At 46.6% G+C, this 23,358-nt stretch overlaps 1 protein-coding gene across 7 annotated transcripts in view; it reads right to left on the bottom strand.

Annotated features, from left to right (window-relative positions):
* LOC138569149 (uncharacterized) overlaps positions 1-8,070 on the bottom strand; it is a 167,355-nt gene extending 159,285 nt beyond the window's left edge. For 4 of the 7 annotated variants that reach the window (XR_011303147.1, XR_011303148.1, XR_011303149.1 and 1 more), the window contains exons 1-2: positions 7,858-8,070; positions 7,208-7,316 (exon numbers count right to left, since the gene is read on the bottom strand). The gene's annotated coding sequence lies outside the window, so the exon portion shown is untranslated. Of the gene's footprint in view, positions 1-6,598; positions 6,785-7,207; positions 7,317-7,857 lie in introns of those variants that run through there. The other 3 variants (XR_011303146.1, XR_011303152.1, XR_011303151.1) reach the window with 3 other exon arrangements.
* Positions 8,071-23,358: the final 15,288 nt, after the last annotated feature.

Genomic DNA, 23,358 nt, shown 5'->3' with positions numbered 1-23,358 from the left:
CAGAATCCACATTAGAACAGCTTCCCTCATTCTTAGTAAGTCTAACCCAAAGATGGCTTGGGGCCTGTGCCCAAAAGTCACCGGTTCCAAAGTATAACTTCTTCAGTTAAGTTTATATAGAAAGTTTCCAAAGATCAGGTAAGTACTCAACTCCATCCGTCACAGTAGGATAGGCCTAGGGAAGGATCCTTAGCCAGGTTCCACCACCAACGGTCAGGTGAGTGAGCTAGGGTCAGGACTTTACACCCGATGCAACCCTATGGAGAACAGGGGAGATAAACAGGCACATTAACTACGCCCCAGACTAATTCTTCCAGAGACGACAGTAGGTTTTTCAATGGGGACCCAATCTTCTGCGCTTGATCCAGACGATGAAGGCCCAGGGTTGCAGGTGCAGAGGCGCCAGCATTTAATTTCAGTCATCACAGTGCACAGGAATCTGTTCCAGTCAACTTCCAGTTGAAGACCCAAAACGATGAAAAAGTAAGCCCTCTGTGGTACAGGCACTCCAAGGACCCCTCAGAGGATTGACGGAGAGTTCCAACAAGAGTCACCACGGTTAGGCAGTGACATGCCAACGTACAGCTGTGAACACAGAAGTAGCCTCAGAACAGCTTTCCTTGGAGTGAGACAGCTGAAAACGCAGGAGCAGGACACTTGTGTAATCAGCTGAAAATCGGTAACGTTCCAAGGAACTCTTCGGAATGACAATGGATACAGCAAGGTAACCCAAGAAAGAGCTGGTTAGTCCATTGTTTGGCCCAGGGACATGTCCAGCTCAGAAGGCATGGATCCCCGAGCAGGGATCGGAACTGGTTGTTGCCACCTTCCTCGGGACAACACTGGCGTCGAGGCTGGTCAGCAGCAGAGGTTGTCTTCGGGTCGTCAACGGGTTGCTCTTCTTCGTAGAAGTCTTGGCACCAACAGTGATCAGATGAACAGTTGCAGAGACCTCCTTTTATCCAAGATTCAGTCTGGGAGCAAACCCAACAATGGTAAGGATCTGTACCATTCGAGCAGCCAGTATTGTCCAATCCGGGACCACCACTGGTCATCACATCTGCTCAGCAACAGACTTTCGGGAACAAGAGGAAGTGGATTGGGACTATAAAATCCTAGCCCCCTCCTCTAGCTCACAAAGTCTCTTAGCCCGCGATAGCCACAGTTTTTCCAGGTAAAGGGATTTCCATATACAGCATTTCGTGACAGGAAGAAAGCCAAAAAACAAAATGGTCAAAGAGCAAGCGAAAAATCTCGAGGCACCGCCATCTTAGGCTGCTAGCCACCTTCAGTAGCCATTCGCGGTAAATGCAAAAAGTGCACAAGTAAAATAACACAAAAACAGTAAACATCATACAGCTGCCACCAGCTTGTCTTAGGCCCATTGTTAAAGTAACCAAAACGTCTTTATATGAAAGGTTATAAGGATACAAAGGGCCTCATTACGAGTTTGGAGGTAGCCATGCCCTTAATAAGGGCATGGCCGTCTCCAAACTCGGGTCCAGGTCCGGGTCCCTTGAATGAGGAATTACCAAGCCATTCCAACCTTGGAGGACCCGGTAATTCCTCATTCAATGTACCCATCCCCATTCCCATTTGAGCCCCTATAGTGCTCAATGGGAATGGGGAGGGAGCTAACAACAGGCCCGTTGTTAGCTCCCTGGTCCCTTCGCGGGACCCGCAAAGGACGTCTGGTCTGACCAGATGTCCAGAGCGGGTCCCGCAAGGGAACCTCGTAATAGGGCGGAATGTGTTTAACGGCGCTGGCACCTTTACCGGCACCGTTAAACCCATTCCGTCTGGGTCGTAATGAGGCCCAAAGTATCCTAATATAAGAATTCATTAAGAGAAACAGTCTCCCAGTACTGACAATCTTAGGGACAAGTCAGTTTCCCCATAAGAATGAGCAAAACAGGAACGTTATGGACCTCCAAAAAGTCAAGACAGGTTTCAAAACAGACAAAAAGAATGGGGTTCCACAGAAATCTATGGAGGGATAGGTGCAAAAATAAAAATCTCTCCCAACAATCATTATGTGTCTATGACCCCAACTTTGGGATCTCAGAATGATAAAGCCAAAATGACATTGGTGGTGGTCCTTTCTGCAGTCATGAAATTTCAAGATGCTCAAAAACAGGGTAGAAGGTGCCATTCCTGGTCTGCTGTTTGGAAAAGGTCAATTTGCTATTGCTTGAACCCCGTACTGCCATTTGGAGGCATGAAAAGTCTTTTTGCTTTACTTACCTTGATCGAGCCAAATGGCACTTGTTGGCTCATAAGGTTACAAGTGCAGGAGAACTCCGTCCCCAGTATCGCGTTGTTTCATCCCCAGGTGTTTTTTTGATTCATTTTTAACTAAACAAATTACATCAAAAAAACTCAGACAAATATGGGGGTAAGGGGTTAAAAGTGGTGGCGAGGGGGTTGGGTCGGGTTAATAATATAGGGAAGGGGGGCTTGTATGAACCCCACCACATATATATAAAAAAAGATCAATGAGGTTTTTTCAAAATAATTTCTTTCAAAAAAGATTTTTGAAAAAACTCATGTCGGTAAAACAACATAGAACCCGGTCACTGCTGCAGTATTGTTTTACTGTAGCACACTTCGCCTTACAATGAAGTGCTGAAGGGGTACTATGTATCAATTTTTCATTTTCTTTTTATTATCCGTTACTTTTTCATCTGCCTAGGAAGGGCTAGTGGCAGCACACTAAGTTCTACACTTTTTTTGGCACAATTGCGTACACGTTTATTTTTTTACCACATAATGCCTTTTCGTGTACCATATAGTCAAAATGGACGGCATTGCAATGTGTTCTTCGCTATGTTTTTTGGACATTATTTGTTTGGTCTAATTTCTGTTTTCTGAGGTCAGGAAATGCCAATTAAGGAATGGACTTTCACAGGACCCTGCTTGGATTCCTGGGAGAAGTGAGGGTGTTCATGAACTGGCCAGATTCCAGGCATGGGACGGTCTAGTCCAAATCCACATTCCAGGCAGGTGTTTGTCGCTGGGCAGATATGAGTTCTGAGGCTGTTCATCATTTGACATCCCTTACCTGTTTGAATGTTTCAGCTCCCTGCCATTGGTGTACTGGGCCAGCACCAAGGCTGATTTGAAATAAAAAGAACAGGATTCCTGCAACCATTTCTGAGAACGACCACAGGGGCCAAGACCCGAAAGAAGGGAAGCCCACGCTGAAGACCCAGAAGGCTGCTGCTGCATCACCAAAGCCAAGTGATGTTCTCTCTCTCCCCAGCCGCCTCTTGCTGCCTGTGATGTTCGCTGTCACCCCCAGCCCCTTCTTGCTCCCCGTGATGTTTGCTGTGCCCCCCACTGCCCTCTCTTGCTGCCTGTGATGTTCACTGTGCCCCACCCCCTCTTGCTGCCCATGATGTTCTCTGTCCCCCACCCCACTCTTGCTACCCGTTATTTTCGCTGTGCCCCCACTCCCCTCTTGTTGCCTGTGATGTTCGCTGTCACCCCCAGCCCCCTCTTGCTGCCCGTGGTTTGCTGTGTCCCCACCCCCCTCTTGCTGCTCATGATGTTCTATGTCTCCCCACACCCCACTTGCTACCTGTGATTTTCACGGCCCGTGATGTTCGCTGTCCCCCCATCCCCTCTTGCTGTTCGTGATGTCCGCTGTGTCCCCATCCCTCCTCTTGCTGCCCTTGATGTTCGCTGTGTCCCCCACGCCCCTCTGGCTGCCTTTGTAATCCCTCTCCTTCTACCCCCCCTTCCCCTATAGCTAACCTTTGCAGGAGTTTGTCGTGATACATTTTGGTTTGCCATCACTGACCTGTGACCAATGCTTGAATTGGACTCATTTGGCTCTTGGTACTTAGCCTTCTGGACTTATATTCTCATGCTGGATTCCCCTGCATCTCGAAAGCAGGGTGGCCATGCCATGCCCATCATCATCTTGAATACTTGCTTGCATTGCTGTTCTCTTGCAATATCAGGTGTTATTATTGACTTCTGCAACTGTTCTCACTCTCTTCTCTCCTTCTCTCCTTCCTCCCTTCTCCTCCCTCCTCCCCTACTTCTCTCTATGCACTTACTCTATCAGAATTGTCCTTGGACCTAGTGTGGTAGCAACCATGTTTGTCTCCTCCCTCTACTTGTTTTTTTTTCCTGGCCCCCTCCCCTCCAGCACTATCCGAAATGTCATCAGGCCTAGTACAATAGTCACTTGTTTTGTTCCTCTCCCTTTTTTCTGCTCCCCTTCTCTCCTTCCTCTTCCTCTTGTCAATCTCCGGCTCTACCAGAAATGTCGTCAGGCCTAGTACGGTAGTCGCCTGTCTGTTCCCATTTCCTTCCCATTCACCCCCCCTCCCTGATTTGTGTTTTAGCTCTTGCACTATCTGAAATGTCGCCAGGCCGAGTACGGTAGTTAATTTCACATTCTTATTGTTCATGGCCTGTAAGAATGTCACTGTATTTTTCCCTTGTTCCCTCCCTTGCCTTGAAGCACTTTGAATCACATTGTGTATAGGCGCTATATAAATAAACTACCATATAAGGTCCCAGCAAAGTCTAGCCTCTCTTGCAGAGATCCTAGAAGGCCCTAGTCAGTGCTAAGAACCTTAGATTGGTGGGACCAATGGAGTTCAGACCCCTGCAATGAGAAGCCACCACAAGAAACCATCAGACGATAAGTGCCCCAGGTCCATTCTGTACGTGGTCCAGCCTCTGCAAGGACTTTCTGATACATCAGTTACCATCCTGAGCTGGAGCTCGGGACAGTGCAGGTCGACCACTTGTGGCTGAAGACCATCTCTTCTGCTACTCTCCAGAAAGGAGAGGGGGGTGTTACCTGGAGTCCAGTCTTTCATGCTGCCACAATCTTTGTCTAAATTCACATGGTTTATAGTTAAAGATTCAAATACGAAGTTTCGAAATGCAATACTTTTGAAACAAAAGGACAGAGAAAAAAAATCAAATTCACTTTTTTTTTTCTTTTTTGTTTTTGGGTGGGGGGTCCCCCCAACCCACCGTTTGTTGGCCAAAAACCACTAATTTTACCTATACCAAAACCAAAAAAAAATACATTTAAAAAAAGGCAGTCTTTTTTTTCGGTCCTTTTGATTCGAATGTATTGCATTCGATCTTTTTGAATTTGAAATGATGACCGGACACCGATTCACATGCTATGAATATTCCCTGGTGTCAGGCTGGCAATCCTATTAGCCAGAAACTAGTCCCTTCTCTTCCTATTTCCTTCAGATTCTGACCCTGTGGTGAAAGGCGCCAAAGGGCGTACGTGGTTTTACCGGACGGCGGAAGGAGGGCGCATGCGAATCTATGAAAGATACCAATGCAGGAGAACATAAGTTACAAGTAAGACACATTCTCCTTCTCCAGCATTGGATCTTTCAAAAATGCACATGCCATGAATAGAATGAATAGATTATGCAGGAGTACACAGCAGATGGAGGTGTATAAAGGTAAAAAAACACTTCATTTCCACTGAGTAAACCCATAGGAGCGTGCCTTATTGGAACAGGCGTTGCAGGACTGCTGTCCCTGCTTGCACATACTCAGTGTGCTGCTTCTCCAGGCAGTAGTACCTCGTGAAAGTATGTGGCATAGACCAGGTAGCCACTTGGCAAATGTCTGCGATTGGAACCCCCGACCACCATGCCACTGAGGCTGACCTTGCTCTTGTCGAGTGTGCATGTGGGGGTGCCTGGAGGGGCTTCCCGGCTGATTGGTGACAGAATGCAATGGTAGAGGAGATTCACCTCGCTATGCTTTGCTTCGAGAGCGCATTGCCTTTATTCGTTGGACCATACATTAGAAAAAGCTGAGCAGAGTTCTGGAATGATCAGGTCCGATCAATGTAGTATTTCAACGCTCGCTTGACGTCAAGTAAATGCAGCGCTACTTCTGCTGGGGATGTTAGCTTGTTGAAGAAGACTGGCAAGGCGATTCCTGAGTTTTTGTGGAAGTCCGAGGGGACTTGGGGAATAAACTGTGGGTTCGCCATTAGGAGTACTTTGTCTTTTTGGAAAACGCAGGTAGGGCTGGTTAACAGCGAGGACCTGTAGCTTGGATTCCCTCCTGGCCAATGTTATCTCCACCAGAAATGCTACCTTCTATGACAGATATTTCAGTGATGTAGTGGCCATCGGCTCAAATGGTTTCTTCATGAGCATCTAGAGTATGGTGTTAAGACTCCACTCCGGCGATATCTGTTTGACTTGGGGGGAAAATCCTAAACAAGCCTCTGAGGAAGTGCTTGATCAGTCTGCGGCCATAGAGGGGAGTACCTTTGCTCCGTCTGGGACATCTACAGATGGCTGTGAGAGGAGATTTGTCGGTGCACTCCACAAATTGTTTTGGGAAAAAAGGTTTACAATCAATAGCTCTATAGTTATTTACAAAGTATTTAAGGTGCGGGGGAGGACAAGTGGGCCTGTCACAGGACCACTAACACACATATGTAGAGAAGAAAAGAGGATCCAAAAATCGGAACCCTCCCGTCCCCTGCACACTGTTACTATTCAGTCATAAAACGGTTCACCAAATTTCTGTAATAAGGATACTACTGATTTTTAACAATTGAAGATGTAAACAACATAGTAGATATTCATTTGGTAAAAAACACAGTAATTTAATATGTAGAGCACATTCTTATTCATTTGCTTTTTAGATGCAGATACGAAGTCCAAAATAAATGGATTGTGTGGAGGAGTATCATCAAATCATAAATGCAGTTGAAATAGAAAGGCTGACGCATTTTGAGATAACCATCTCTTCTTCTTGAGCCAAAATTGAACTGTAAAACAACAATATGGATGGAAAGTATATCAGCTGTATGCCTTACAATCAAGCATAAGAGATTTTAAGAAATAACACAATCTAACATCAAAGAACCTGAATAAATCCCATAACAGGAGATGGAGCAGATTCAGAGAAAATGCTAGTGATTTATTAGAGTACATCCAATAGTGTGGGCGATAAAAGAGACCAGTATGTAATTTTGCATATCCTCTATCTCTGGCTTATGCTTCTACTATATAGCCAAAACATCTCCTAAAAGGTAATATTCACCTCTGTGGTGAGGACAAAAGTCCCACCAAAATCAAATTTTCTACCTCCGTCCTTGTCCACAGTGTCTAGTGCCACTTCTATAGATATATTCACTGTGACCATGTATTTAAAGAACATTAGGCAGAGTTTCACAAAGAAATAGGCATACCTTAATTAAAATGCCTGAAGGTACTTCTTCTAGGGGTGATGAAATACTGTCTTCTGATCCTCTGTTCACAAGACTGGGAAACTCTCCTGTCTTGTGGCGGGAAACCTAACTGTGAACAGAGCATTTAAATATCAATAAGGAGCTCTTGTGTCTGAAGGCAATGTAGATTATACAATGCAATTGGTGTCCCCCATTTAAAGCAATGCAGTCTTCTATTCACAAACGTCCCAATACAAAGACTGTTTACAAAAGTGCCCTCAGCATTAATTCCTATCAGTCCCTAATATCAGCTATTCAACAGGGTCGTGATCTGTCAAAAATATGGATAATAATAATAAAAACACTGTTTATCAATCTCAATCTACACTCGAGATTCATTCTAAGATGGATAAAAACGGAATGAGAACCAAAATGACTGCATTCATAAAGCCGGCTCACCTCTCTTGCTGTGAGAATGGAATAAGGAATTTCCAAGCACTGTGTATGCTTTATTGACTAGTGCTAAAAGCGTATCTCCTTCTGTGTTGTATATGCGGTAGCAAGCTGCGATGAAGATCTATGAGCAACCACATCCGAGGTGCGGCTGCTGAATAATCTACTATTTTCAAGAAAGGTAGGAATGCAGTGTATAGCCGCAGCGTGATTCTCACCTGTGAGGACAATTTTATATCGTAGCAGACGTAATGAGATTCAAACGTACGTAGATATTGTTCTCTATCTTTGTTCTGGGAAAGATGCGCGCGTACCAGAGAACGGAGAAGCTGTGCCCCTCGCGTGCTCCCCAGTGGGTTTCTCCATCATCAGGGCAACCCTGCAAGACGCCAGAAAACCAGCGCGTGCATCAGGACCCCATATGTTGCGTGTGAGAAATGAAAACTGAAAAAGGACTAAACACCATTTGTATGCTGCTAATCACCGTCTAGGTCCCCTGTCAAGCTCTGTGTATTGTGGGCACCATCTTGGAATGCCTGATAGTGTAAGAATATTCACTGGATGTATATGCTGAAGTACTCCAGCTCTAAGCTCAAATAGAGCTAATGCACAGTATCTTCATGGTCATTAATGCAATAAGTAATTATAGACTACTGATTGCAGATAACACATGTTCCTCAGTTATAGTTGTCCCTGAAGCTCCAAAATCTAAAACTGCCTTTTGAAGGAAACTCATGTTACTCAGTTGTAATTGCGTATGGAACTACGTAGATTTAGACACTAGCTGAAGTCACGTGTATCTTAATTTACCATTAATCTAGCTCTGAATAAATTACATCATGGTCTCAATAGCAGAAATACCGCCCACATGCACCCTCTATGAATCTTCAACTCTTCATGTACACAATTTTCCTCTGTTAGTCAATATTACCATAAAACGGTGACAGGTGGGCCGGTAAACAATCCCCGGACTTGCATTATTTTAACAGATGTTCCTCCGCCAACATGTGCATTGTCTTAATATCAAATCCTCTATACTCAATTTCCAATGTTACTAAATTGTACCAACAAATGGTTACAGGTGGGCCGGTAAACAGTCCCCAGACAGCCACTTTTTAACAGATGTTCCACCTTGTAGTATGGTCTCATGTTTTGTCCGGTGTTACATGGTAGCTAGCTTCTGGATATTTTTGGATGTCTATTAGATGAAACATCTAAGGGAGAACTCTTTATTGAGTACCTTTAGGTTAAGGGTGTCTAGGAGATGTATCCAGAATGTTTCTCTGCGGGCGAGGATAGACTGATAATCAACCCCTCTGTATGGTTTCTTGACCACTTTCAGAATTTGGAATTTAACCTGAGCTACTGTGTGGTGATTTTCAGTGAAGTGTTTTGCTAGAGGAGATTTAGTATTTTTACATCTAATGTTGGATTTATGTTCGGAAATTCTGTCTTTAACCGGTCTGGTAGTCTGGCCCACATATAATTTTCCGCAGGGGCACTTAATCGCATAAATGGCATCTACAGATGGCTGCCAAATGTACTCTTATGGAGCTGTGGGCAAGGCCCTGCTTGGCTAGTCTGAGTAAGTATGGCAGGTTGTCTTCCGGCATTACCCTGAACAGGTTAAGCCTCTCCTGTCTTTCCCAGTGCTGGGTTTCGCAGCACCTTAAAAAACAGCTTCCACTTCAGGCAGTATGACTTGTTAGTGGAGGGGGCCCTCACTGCCACTAAAATGTTCCTGCATTCTTGCGATATAGTCAAGCCTCTGAACTCCACAAAGTCAGGAGCCATGCCGTCAGGCGGAGTGATGGGAGGTCATGATGCATTATCTTCCCTTGGCCCTAGGTGATGAGGTCCAGGCGATCGCTGAGCCGGATGGGTTTGTCCCTGGACCAGGTCAGGCGCAACCAGTTTGGCGCAATGAGGATTCCCTTGCAGGGGCGAACACATTTCCATGGAGTCCCTTCAGGGCGTCCTGCTGGCGTACCTGGTGCTCTTTTTACTGTGGAGTGTGGTGAATAGGTCTACTGCTGGTTGCCCCCAGTGCCGGAATAGTGACTGCAGCATTGAGGGTTTGAGCTCCCATTTTTGGCTTTGCAACGTTTGCCTGCTGAGGAAGTCCGCAGTCTGGTTCTGTTCTCCTGGAAGGTGGAATGCATGCATGCTGCTACCGTGGGCAATGGCTCAATGCCAGGTCTGTTGGGCTTCCTTGGACAGCGTCTTGGACCCTGTCCCCTATGCTTCCCCAGGTAATACATTGTGGTGGTATTGTCCAGTGCGACTTGCCAACCATGAACCAGAGATACTTCCGGTGCCCTGGGTGGATGGGGACGTGAAAGTATACATCCTGGCGATCCAGGGACGCGAGGTAGTTGTGGTGCTGCATTGCTTCTATTACGTGCTGTAACCAGGTGCAGAGCCAGCCTCAACATTTTGGGGGGCTGGATGGCATTTTTGAAAACTGTTAGTGAGATAGGACACTAAACCTATTGCGGTACGGATTAAAAAGTCCATTAGATGCCAAGCCACCAACAATGCATAGGAGCATTTTCTAACACATTTTCATAATGCCTTTGCCCGCTACATGGCAGTACTCTGCAAGTGTAAAAAAGCATTTTCATATTGATTGTGCTCACACATGTCCATTCTGGTGCACCTATATATGCCACTATTCCCACATAAGAAAATACTCATGTTTGCTTTGTCCATAAGGCCAGTAATGATACTATAACAAAGTATGTTTATGCCGGCTCTGCCAATACATGCCAGTATCCCCATGTAAGAACATACTCCTGTTGGCTTTGCCTTAATGCCAGTGAAATAAAGCCATGCCACAGTAAGAAAACATATTGTGGCTGGCTACACAAATCCCCCACTCCCCATATAAGAACTTTCATCATGGTGTCCCCCACGCCCATATAAGAATACTCATCATGTTGTATTTTCTCCCTAACGGCAGTAAAAAATGTCATGCCACAATAAAAAAACATTGCCTTGCAGGCTGCACGAATGCCCCCACCCCAATGTCAGAATACTTATGTTGCCTTTGGCCTTAACACCAGTAATAAACTGCAATGCCACAGTAAGAAACCATGCTCTTGCTGGCTAGCCGGTAAGATAGCTCAGCAGGCTCCTCATCCCGAATAGATTTGATTCTAGAAAGCCCACAACTCCTAACGTTCACGGATGAGGTGGAGATCGGCACAAAGTCCCTGTCTGACCATGCTCCAATATTATTAACCGCTAGGATCTTTTGACCCGGACCCCCCCCGGAGAGGCCTCGCTGGACCCTCTATGAACCAATGTTACATGACATGGCAGTGCGGGACGCCATAACTAAGGCGATCCATAACTACTTTAAGGACAACCCACTGGATCTCACCTCTACAGCAACAAGATGGGAAGCCATGAAGGTGGTAATCAGGGGGGAAGTGATAGGCCAGGCCGCCGCATATAGGAAAAGATGAGCCGCAAGAAGGGACCAGCTGGAGAAAGAGATGGCAGAGGCTGAGACAATTATGAAAGAGAAATGGTCACCTAAAGCTGAAAAAACTTGTGGGGCTGGCCCGCACGAAACTGGAGGCTCACTATGCAGAGGACACTGGCCAGACCCTGATTAGGATAAAGCAGAGCTATTATGTAAACAGCAATAAAGCTAACAGATTCCTGATAAGCAAGTTAGCCAGAACCCGCCAGCAGAACCACCTCACTGCTCTGAAGAGCCCAGAGGGCACGATTCTGTATGGAGAGGAGGCAAAACTACGGGTAGCAGCGGCCCAGCTGGCTGACACACTAACTTCTTCCCCTCACCCGCAGGCACTGCAGGAACAATTTATAACAGGGGCCAGTCTTCTGCACCTCTCAGAAACGGACAGATCCTCCCTGGAGGCCCCAATCACAGCTGAAGAGATCTCTTATCGAGGAAATAACTCAGCGGAAGCTGCCCATGGACCCAGAGGTGATCTTACTGGGAATAGCGAATCCAGACTGTTACCCCAAAACAGGGCGCACCGCCAAACTGCTCTCACACCTGCTACTGTCGGCCAAGATAACGGTGGCCCACAAATGAAAAGCACAGGAGGGCCCCCTGTTACCGCTGTGGTGCATAAAAGTTTGGGAAATCCTGGTGGCTGAGAAAGTTACAGCGGCAAAAGAAGAAGCTCTGCATCGCTTCACTGACTGTTGGGCCCTGGTGCTAGAATACCATAGCCGTTTCCCAGCGTTAACTTTCCAGCCACAGTTGGTGACAACATTTCTGAGACTTTAGGGCCACCTATAGTCGTCAACGACTCACGAACATGGGGGTGATCACAATGGGGATGGAGGGGGGGAATGGTTACATGTATCTTCTCTATGTCAAATGTAAGGCGGGTTGGCCTTGTGCTCATAACTAACCTTATATGCTGTAACCGAAACAAATAAAGTTGTTTAAAAAAAAAAAGATAGCTCAGCAGGCTGAGCGCATGCTGTTGTAACTGAGTGAATTTGCAAGTTCAAATCCTGGCAAGGCCAACTCAGCCTTACACACTTAAAAGTGACCTCCCTGATCTCTACCCTCCTATACGGACCTTGTACTATTATGTTGCTTTTGCACCTTGTTACCTCTCTTACTCTGTACTATACTGTACTGTTTTCCCTGCTCACCAAGTTGTACCAGCGCCGTGATACTTACGGGTTTAGGCGCTGTCAATAAATGCAATAAATAAAAAAAGCTCATTAAATGAGTGCAAACTTCGGCTGGGTGATACATTTCATGTAAATATATTCTATGTACAGTGCTTTGGCTAGAGCGCTATAGAAATAACATGTCATTGCACAAATCCCCCCATTTAAGAACCCTTATGTTGCACTCATGTTATATTCCCCCATGTAAGAATATTCATGTTGCTTTTGACCTTAACACCAGTAAAATTAAAAGCCAAGCCAAAATAAGGAAACATGCCCTCCCCATGTAAGAACACTCATGTTGGCTTTGCACTTAATGCGAGTACAACATTCCATGCAACAGTAAGACCCACTGTATTATTTCCCATTTTCAGCGTTATTACCGCACTGTAATTACACTGAAAATTCCCCATGGGGTACAGAGGCCCCCTTGGGGAATGGGGACTAACAGCGCCCAACCCGTGATCCGGCAGTAATACCGCCGGACGGGTGGGCGCTAACGCTACTAAAGTTGGCCGGTATACCAGCCGGGATACCGCCCAACTCATGATCATGGACTGTGCGCACATTAACATGTGCAGTGTACACCATTCACACTGTATTCATTCATACATGTGCACTTTCAGAGACCTCCTAACATACACCCGCTTACACACTCCCTCGCCTGCATGCACACATACATTCATACATGCATGCACACAAATACACATTTGTTTAGTTAAAGGTCATTTTGAAAGCATGGGCCATGCAAACGCTGAGCCAGCAGTTAAGCCTTTAGCTGCAACATGGGGGGAGGATCTACTGATATCCCCATGGCAGGCTTTTGTCCTCTGCCTCTACCTTCACTTCAATGCCCGTTTTCTTAAGTAAATAGACTGCTCTCTGCCAGGTGAGAAACATGGCAGGTTCTAGCAGTCTGAGCCTAACAGCAGAGTGATGCCTGCTGCGTTAAAGTGGGGGGCTTTAGCCCTCTCAAGACCATGCCTGGCACCGCCCCTGGCTGTAACCTGACCATGGAGAACCTTTCACTCTTGATACACCTGTTTAGCCTCTGCAAGTCTAGAATGGCTCTTTATTTTCCATCCAGTTTGCGAAAGGCGAAATTTCGGGAGTATACTCCCTTTCCCCTGAGGTCCCTGGGAACTTTTTCTATGGCCCTTTTCTGCAGCATGTTCTTGTGTGCTTGCAGTCGGTGGTCTGGAGGCATGGGAGGAGGTGTTTCTTTGAATTCTAGCAGACGCCTTTACAATACCACATTCAGCACCCATTCTGTTACTTTTCTCCTGTTCCGGGCTGTATTGCATTAAAAAATGTAATGTCTTTTCCTCAAAGATAGAGTCTGGGTGAAATGCATGTCGGGCGCAGCAAAGAACATTTAACTCCAAGTCTCAGTGGAAGCAGTTTTGAACACCGTTTGCGTTTGCTGAAGCAGAAGCAAAAGATCTTGTTTTTCCTTAGGCCAGTTTCGCCTTGGTCAAGGATTGTTTTGAGTTATTATTTTGCATTCCGCAAGGAGCCGAAAGCAAGTCCTTTCGGCTCCCATGCAACACAGAGGGCGTTTATGTGTCAGTGAAATTCCAAGCATTCAACGGCCCGATATCTGTGAAATTGTATTTTGCAGTCGACCTCTCTGGAAAAGTACTGGGCATAGGACATGGAGGGACAGGGGGGACAAATCCCCCCCACAATTGTAAGTGGGGTGACATAATGGCATTCATCCCCCCCAGAATCTCCTGCTCAAACTTCAAACTGAGTTGTGAGTGAAGTGATGTTGTGCACAGTGCAATGCCGCTGCTGCACATTCCTGGCTGGCGAGGGGAGACCGTTGTACATTAAAGTTCTGCACATGGTGCGCACCTGCGCATTTGACTCCAGGCACCGCCCCGGCTGGGGAACAAACTGCACGTGCCCTGGGCAGTGCACTGCCGCGCAGCCTAAGGGCAGCCCTAGACCAGTGCTGACTACTGACTCGTCATCGTGGAAGGCAGTGAGCACAACTGTACGAACAGGCAGCAACGCTTTCTGAGACTCAGGCTGAGCCAGGCTGGCCTATTTGCTTTGCAGCAGCGAAATTCAAGTGGTTGCACTTGCTGCTTGCTGGCTGCGCCTGATCGAATCTCTCGCCTTTGTTTGATTTAGCGAGCCTACTCTCTGAGACGAGCTAAAGCCTTAAGGTTAGTGTGGGAAGAAAAAACATATATATGCTACAAACATGACAGTATGCATTTCTGCGAGGTACTGAGTTAAACGGACAGCACTACCGGGCTACTACAATTTTTTGCTATCATTTCAGCCCCTCTCCTTATGGGTGGGGTTGCGTGGCTGTCACGTTGACGTCTCCATGACGTTGGGGGCGGGCGGAGGGAAGAGAAGGGAAGTGAGGCATAGGGGGGGCGGGATCGGGGAGTTCGAGGAAGAAGGGAAATAAAGAGGACGTTCATTACAGAGCTCCGTGTCTGCCCTTTTATTCCTGCGACATCGCAGGCCTGCTGCGCGCCAAGGGTCGCTACAGTGGCTGAAAAGGAGAATGGTCGTATCCTCATGCACACACAGAACGCACCATCTCTTAGGAGGGAGAGGTGACCACGGCAGTGGCAGTAAAAAATCATCTCGGGTGCTAAATAATTAAAGTAGTGTGGTGTGGGTCTGGGAGTTGGGACTGCAAGACAATCAAATTAAAATAAAAAAGTTTTTGTATCAGTGCCGTGAAGCGGACTGAGCTAAAGTTATCCAATTCCAATCCATACTATATATTTATTGTGTAAGCCTTTGACTAATGCAATCCAGTGACCACCCGAGTGACCATGACCCCACAACTCTGCATGCAGTGAGTGCATCACTCCCAAAGCCCTTCCTCAAAACACCACAGCCTGCGCCTCTCGGTGCAGCCTGTACAACTACTAGTCTGCAATGCTAAGCACACGCTAACTCCTGACTCACGAATCCTGCTACCCTACGTTACACATTGCCTCCATGCGGATTACACCAGCCTCATCAGCCTACCTGCCGTCACTGTGTCCTATCTCATTATATAACCTCACCACACTGCATGTGGTGACCACATCTACACTTATCACACCCAGCCTCACCACAGTGCACATCGCTAGCCACCGTTTGTTGAGCACGTCCTTGCGAGCCTCAGCCTACATCAGTCTCTGTGTGGTGTCGGGAGCTAGCACATCACCTTGCCCCGCCAGACTCTCCCAGCACCTATACGTGTGCACTGCCCATGGCGTGCCTTGATACCCTGTGCATAGCTTGTCTGATTGGGTTAATTGCACATGGTATGGTAGCAGGTAATCGCTAGGCTGTGTTCCACGTCATGCCAGCCTGCACACAGGCGCCACCTCCATGTCTCCCTTGCCTACCTGCATGCAGCCCCTTCATTTCCAGTCTCCCTTGTTAGGCCTCGCATGATGGTGTTTGAGCAAGCATGGGTGACCAGACTCTACACAAACACGTTAAATCTCAGAGAAGTTCCTCTTACAAGTTACTTACAACCAAAGTTAATGATAATGTTTGCTTTCTCCACCAGGACAGTGCCACTGCAGTTTAGCATGGTATTCTTTCAAACGTTCCTCTGGGTACTTCATGGCACCCGACTCCCTGCGATACAAAAATGATTTCCCACACTACGAGGACTGGATTGAAATAGTAGATAATCCCCTCCTAAATATTCAGGTGGAAAGAACTAGCACATCTGTGGCATTTTAAAATGGTGCACCGATATGGCCCCGGGGATGGGTACTGCATACCCCCGAGCTGCTAGTGAAAGAAAGCATGCTGGCGGGTCCACCTGAATTGCTTGCCATGCCTGTCACTCACTTCTGCAGTGACCCATGGGAATCCGGTAGAGAGGAACTGACCTCCACACCCCCCAATGTGCTCTGGCTCTATCTGCCAGATTCTCTGCAGCCATTAGAATTTGTTGGCAAATATTAAAGCAGATAGTAGGGTGACCATGCATTTTAAGCTGTTGTTACTCTGCCACGACACAAAGGAAAAGTATAGTGCATGTTTCTTGACCTTGACCCGAGCTTCGACTTCGTTCCTGTATGTGGTTATGGCTCTCCTCGGTCGGTGACTTGCAATATACTTTATTCCATGTGCAAATTGCATGTTCTCTGATTTTTAATCACAACGCCATTACAAACGTGGATAACCTTTGGCAATTGAAACACCCGTTTTTCTGATGTGGGTATTATCACGTTAAAACTCCCATTGGTTTGTCTTTTACATCGCTTGCATTCCAAATTGCACAGACGAACTGTGGGTGTCTGTCTTGAGCGACCTCTCCATTATTCACATTAGCAAAGTCCCCAAGGTGCCCCCTGTTCCCCCCCAGATTTTATGTGTCTCCTACGCCACTGAACTAAGTGGTCATTGTGTATATTAGAGTGTGAGGCATCAGACACGGCTGGAAGAGAAAGAGTCGTAGACGTAAGAGAAGGTAGACGTAATTTTCTCCAACCCATGGCGAGTATATCTTTGCCAGCCTGGTTTGGGAAGTTGTCCAGTGAAGCTCCTGGAAGAGATGATGTGGTGTAAAACAATGCCGATGGTGATGTAATCTTCCTTTATTTCTGCATGTTTATTCTGTAACATTTGTTTGAGTTAATAAAGGGCGAGAGACATGCCAGTTTGTATTACCTGTTTGAGAGTAAATGAGGTCTTGTGTTCCAAAAAGCACAATGCCTTCCTTTTTTTGAATAAATATTGGGGAAACTCATAACCAAAATACACATCTAAGTACTTGTTTTGGACACGGGCAAACCTGCAGATACTCCCTCATAGGGCACTGCGGGGTGCGTAGTCACTGTGGGCTTTACCCTGCCGTTCTCTCTGGGATCCGGAGGCCTGCTTGGGGTGCTGGCTCTACCTATAGTCTTTGGATTTATGGTACCCTTGGTACACCCTCTTGTACCTCTGGGAATAATATGCAGATCCATAGGGTATCTTTCTCTGTTTGACGATGTGCACGTTCTGCCCACGACTCCCGTGAACAGACAAAGTCAGGTGGCTCTGCAAGGACGTTAAAGGGGTAGTTCCATCAGAAATGTTATTGGCCTAATGGATTGATCGTTTTAAAATAGATTTCCAATGCAATGTATCAGAGTTTTTTCACTTCAACAAATGCGAAAACAACGGCTTGGGTACCGCTATCTTGTGCTATTCTTATCCGTTGATCAATCGCCCTAAGCTCAAGTGCCCTTGCGGCACTGATTCGGATCACCGACCCCTAATGCCGACATCACTAGACACTTTGGATGAGCTCCACTTATTCCAATGACGTTAGTGGGCAGTGTAGCCAAACGCACCCTGTCATCACCAACGTCTCATGTCAACGTCCTCTGTGCACAATCTATTGACGTGTCTCCATGGAAATGGCAAGACGCCTTGTTCCTCTACAAGTATAAACAAACCCTTTCTGATCACACATCGTTGGAGTTTCTTTTTCCGTTGTGTCAGTGTATTACATTTTGAGCCTCCATGACTTGTTTCTGCTCTGTTCAGCTCTCTGCAGCTCTTTGCTAAGTATGACACACTGAGAACAGATACTTATACAGCCTAAAATCAATTAACCCAGTAGTCGCTTTTCATTTCTTATATTATGTACACAGGTCTTTTGCAAACCATATTTTAAAAAACGTGGCAACAGGAATTTTTACAGTTTGAGACTACTAATCTTGCCTTTTTACGATGTGCTTTTGTGACATTGGCTGTTTCTTTGCTTGTTTTTCTTTAACATTCAATGTTTATGGGAAACCTTTTTTCATTGCTTTATACAAACAAAACGTTGTTTATTTGCCTCTCAGTTGATTCTGTGCTTCTTCACTATTCAGGAACTATGGCAACAATTCAGCCCTACATGTACAAGCCATCAATACTCAGAAGAGGAGATCCTTGAAAGAGAAAGAAGTGGATATGATGTGGAATCAGATGAAATTCATGAGGATCAATCTCCGGAGCCCGAACCCAGTTGCATGGAAGACATTTCCACTGTTATGTGCCCAGCCCCGCGGCCAGGAGTGCGCGCGGGCTGGCGTGGTTAGAGTAGGCCGCACGGCCTGTGGCGTAGCTCCAGCCGGAGCTCAAAGAATATGCAGCACCCCTAGTGAGGATATGCCCCGGAACTGCCTCCCTGTGCTCGGGGGCGGGGCTTTTATTAAGACGCCCTGCGTAGCGGGACGCAGGGCGGATGCAACATTCCTCCTTTATTTTAACAAAACAACAATGACACTAAACGGTAGCATAAAGATCACAACAACCTAACCAATATACAGGAGACCACCCGGGCTCTACCGGCCATACACTATGGGCCACATTGCCACACATAGTCATTTAGTCTGGCGGGCGGGTTTGTAGCAGTTCTCAGACCGTACCGCCCTACTCGGGGGCTAACCCCCACTGTCCCACTGGGTGGCTCACCTTCGCTATCCGGGTACCCCAGATTCAGCTCGCTCTCCGGTTCCCAGGAACGATCCTGCACCCCTGCCTCATCCTGGATGGACACGGGCTCTTCTTCGCTGGGCTGAGCTGGGCTGACCTCCTTCGTCTTCCTGGTGGCACTCGCCATCGGTCCACAGACTCCGTGGCACCGCCTTAAACCATGACGCATTTCTCGTCACCTGGCGGCGTCCTCTTGTCACCGTCACCATAGTGCCTTGCCTGCTACTCACGGTCCATGGGATTTCTTCATATCTGGAGTCCAGTTTAGACTTCGTTGGATTTCGCAGCATGACCACTTGGTCACCCACTTGATGATTGGACGGCCTCGCCCTCCTCTTGGCACTCATGTGGGCGTTGGCGCTCCTTCTCTTTCTTTCGGTGTGCTCTTCGTTGACCTCATCCGGGGTCCTGCTAGGATGATGCAGAATGGAGGATGACTGTTCCAAACATGAGGTCCGCCGGCGGTACGCCTGTCGTGCTGTGAGGGGTTACACGGTAGTTCCTTAAAAAACGGTAAAGGTCAATCTTCCACGGGCTGGCATTCGCCTTGGCTACTCTTAACACTTTGTTAATGGTCCTCATGAAACGTTCAACATCCCCGTTTGCCTGGGGCCACCTCGGCATGATGTGATGGTATTTTATATTGAGTTCTTGCAGGTACTGTTTAAATTCCTCCCCCGTGAAAGGGGGTCCATTGTTACTTTTAATGGAGGTTGGCAAACCATGGGTTGCAAACATTTTTTCTATGGCAGGGATGACGACCTCCGCTGGCAATTTGGAGCGTTGTGATGTATTTATGGTGAATGGATGGCACCAACGGAGAGTAGTAACACAACAAAGGAGGGCAACACACAACTGTGTATCATTAAAAAGGGGCAGCAGAGAAACCCATTAGGTGTAGTACAAAAACACTGTGCAGAAAAAGTGGCCAAAGGAGACACAAGGTTATCTTAGAAAGACATTAGGACAGAAAGGAAAATACTGTCTATCCCTGTCCTCACCCTAGGGGTTTCGAAAAGCCTTTCCCTAGAGAGCGCTGATGTACCGCTTACAAAAAGGGGGAGACAGTAAAAGAGGTCAAAGAGAATCCATTTTTGAATAACAGAAACAACATGAAGGTTGTTAAACTCTTGTGTGTCCTTGGTCACCATAGGTAGAGTGTTAACGTAAAAGTGAAGTTTGCACCTTGGACTAAACATTCATATCCTAAGTAACAGATCTGAGCTGTCTATTGCGGGTACTATATGCCTTTACTATCCCATAGACAGCTCAAAAATTCCCAAGGTGGCTCTACAGTTAAAAAACACCACACTGAAAACAGGTTTAGAGCGATGTTGTTCTACTGCTGAAACACCTATCTGTGAATACAGCAGGAACCCTCTATGGGGGGATGTGCCTGTTAACAGGTGTAGATCAGATGAAGACAAACATGTAGGCTACGTGATCCCTTCAAAAGTATTTTTGTAGTGGAAGGGGACGTAAAACTACGCTAGAAAGCATAAAAGGTTGTTCATGGCCCTGGTAGAGTGTATTTAGGTTCTCCGCCACGTCACAACCGCTGTCTACCGGTTTCAGTGGTGTATTTGGGTGGAACCACTTTCTTCAGGACAGTCTTCTAAAAACAAGGGGGAAGGAATCTATGGTGGTGCATGGTGTTCTGTCACCATATTTCTGCCAAAGGGGTTTGTTCTTTATACATTTCCCCAATTTCCAGTGTCAATGCAGGAAAAAGTTACCGAAGGAAACCTAAGGAAAAACAAAGACAACAAAGCCTAAGTCACTCCCAAAAGCTGCCATGCGCACTAAATGCTAGGAGACTGCAGGAAAAATCTCTGCGTCGCCTTTCATACAACCAAAGACAAACCTACAGGGTCAGGTATGCACATGTAGAGACAGGGTAGCCAGCAGACACTATAGTAACGTGGTCTGTGGTTCCCTTGTGTCGTACCAGTTGAGATGAAAACATCAGGATGACACAATCAGAATAAAAAACTCAATGACATGTGGTTTTTATGGCGGTTTTTTAACCCACTCTCAGCTCTGTTTCAAAAGGACCAAACTAGAAAGATTGAGTCAATTACATCTATAGCCTTTCATTATTTGGTTAGGAAGGTAAAAAGTACCACGTGAACTAACCTTCTCTCCTGCAAAGGATCGATTTGTTGTTTTTGATAGGCAGAAAACACACGTAAGCCGAGTGACGGTAGCTGAAAATGGAAAAATAGCAAACACCACTCAGAGTATGTATTTGTTTAACTCAGCTCCGAGCTTAGCTATTCATAACTGATCCTCAGTATTTTGAACACAAGCCTAATGTCCCAAAAACCTCCACCCACGCACATGGTGGAAGCGGGCAACGTGCTTAATGCTTTCCCTTTAAGTCATCCCTCGAGAGGCAACATTGCACGCTCCCTAGGCTAACAAACAATGGATGCTCATGGGCGGAGGCGAGAAACAGAAGAAGCATCTATCCCTACTGGGCCGAAAGCATTTCTAAACCCAAATACACTTACTTCTAATCCAGAAACGCGGCACCGCTCCTGCAAACCCCGACGCTGCGGGAGGATCGCAGCCGGGTCTAAAATAAACACTACGCCAGTTACACATGACCTAAATCACGTGAGCATTTTCCTTTCACATACGCGTCCAAGCGAGGAAACAGCTGTTCACTGTTTTCTCCTTCGTGTGCGCGTAATGAACTAGTTGGAGGCCGTGCGCGTGCTGGACTAGAGGAAGGCAGTGCATATGAAAGCGGTGAGACACGCAATGTGCACACCCTGAAAGGGATGGCAAAGCCTCCCAGATTGATGCCCAATGACTGCCATCTCCGTCACTCATAAATTGCCAATGCCAATTAATGGAAAAAATGGAAAGAATGGCATGTACTCTGGCAGGTATGATGTTCTTTGGCTTGCAAAATACAAAACCCCAAATAGCTTATTATTAAGTTATTGTTATTTTATTATTATTTTTTTTTATTTTTAAGATGGGGTGTATTGGAGTGGACGTGACCACCACACAGTCAGCGTGTAGCCCCATTATTGGCGGTTTTGTTTGCAAGAAAATAAATACCTGTCTGGTCATAAAATGACAGAAAGGGCTTGCCAGGGAATGGATTCATTCAGGCCCCTTGAGTCTGTTTTTAGGCGGAAAATCCAGTTTTGCTCGCGTTTAAGGAGCATGCTGGCAACGTTGCCTCCTCTTCGTGGGCACCTGATCTTTTCTATTATATTCCATCTTATATCCTTGGGTTTGTGTTTGAGAGCCAGGAAATGGGATACAAAGGTGCATTTTCCCGCCTCGTTCTAATGCAGGACATGTGTTCCTGTATCCGTTTTTTATGGCTCTGCTGGTCATTCCTATATAGAGCAGATTGCAAGGACACGTGACCATATAGATCACGTTTACTGTATTGCAATTTGTCAGGGAATTCTGTTTCCAGGGGGTGCGAAGACCCAAGTCTAAAGATTTGGTGCGTGTGGTCAGATCACACACATTACAGCTACCACATGGTGTATGTCCCGTGGCAGGTGTGGTGTTCCATAAGGTGGTAGATTTATCTTTTTCCTGTTCTCTATAGGAATGAACTAAGGTATCCCTGATATTTTTTCTTTTTCTGATGGCAAAGCGTGGCGGGGCAAGATCTACTGCCCCTACACTCAAAATGGGCCAAAGTTTAAGAATTTCCCTTTTTATTTGATTAGTTTTTGAGGAATACCCAAAGATTGCTGTGATCGTTTTTTGTCCCTCTGGCCGTCTGGCCTGTTGTAATGTAACTTCCCGGGGAATGTTTCTCGCCCGTTTTCTGGCTTGTCTGATGATTCTGGTCGGATATCCTCTTTCCAGAAGACGTTCAATTTTTTTTTTTTTTTTTTGGGCAGGGGGGTCATGTACGCGGTTGTCCAAAAATGTGCGCGCAATGGTTGCAGGCCATCCGCGTGCTGGCGTGCGCCGAGCGCGTGTTGTAATCAGCTCCACCTCGTCGCCATTGTTATGTGCCCAACCCCGCGGCCAGGAGCGCGCGCGGGCTGCGTGGTTAGAGTAGGCCGCACGGCCTGTGGCGTAGCTCCAGCCGCAGCTCAAAGAATACGCAGCACACCTAGCGAGGGTATGCCCCGGAACTGCCTCCCTGTGCTCGGGGGCGGGGCTTTTATTAAGACGTCCTGCGTCACCGCGTAGCGGGACGCAGGGCGGATGAAACATTAATACTCAGAAGAGGAGATCCTTGAAAGAGAAAGAAGTGGATATGATGTGGAATCAGATGAAAGTCATGAGGATCAATCTCCGGAGCCCGAACCCAGTTGCATTGAAGACATTTCCACCTGGTGTACTTGCTTTCATTGTGAGCTTTTGCCTACTCTTGAGCGGAACTGCTGTTGCAGAGAAAACTCTGGCTGCATGGCCTACATTGCCGAAGAAGACACACCACTACTATGCATTACCGAGCTGCATGAGTTCAGGGCAGCCTGCCTTACAAGATCCGTGCTGCGAATGATGATGGTCCTTATGAACAAACTTTGAGCTGCAGTTCGCCCTCGAAATCCAAGTAACGAGTACGTTCACTCTATATATCTTATTTGTTTGCCAATAGAGACGGGGAA

The sequence above is a fragment of the Ambystoma mexicanum genome, chromosome 2q (assembly GCF_040938575.1).
Source record: "Ambystoma mexicanum isolate Mex_15411 chromosome 2q, UKY_AmexF1_1, whole genome shotgun sequence".
In the NCBI taxonomy this organism is placed as follows: Eukaryota; Metazoa; Chordata; class Amphibia; order Caudata; family Ambystomatidae; genus Ambystoma; species Ambystoma mexicanum.
This window is presented reverse-complemented; position numbering and strand designations above follow the sequence as displayed.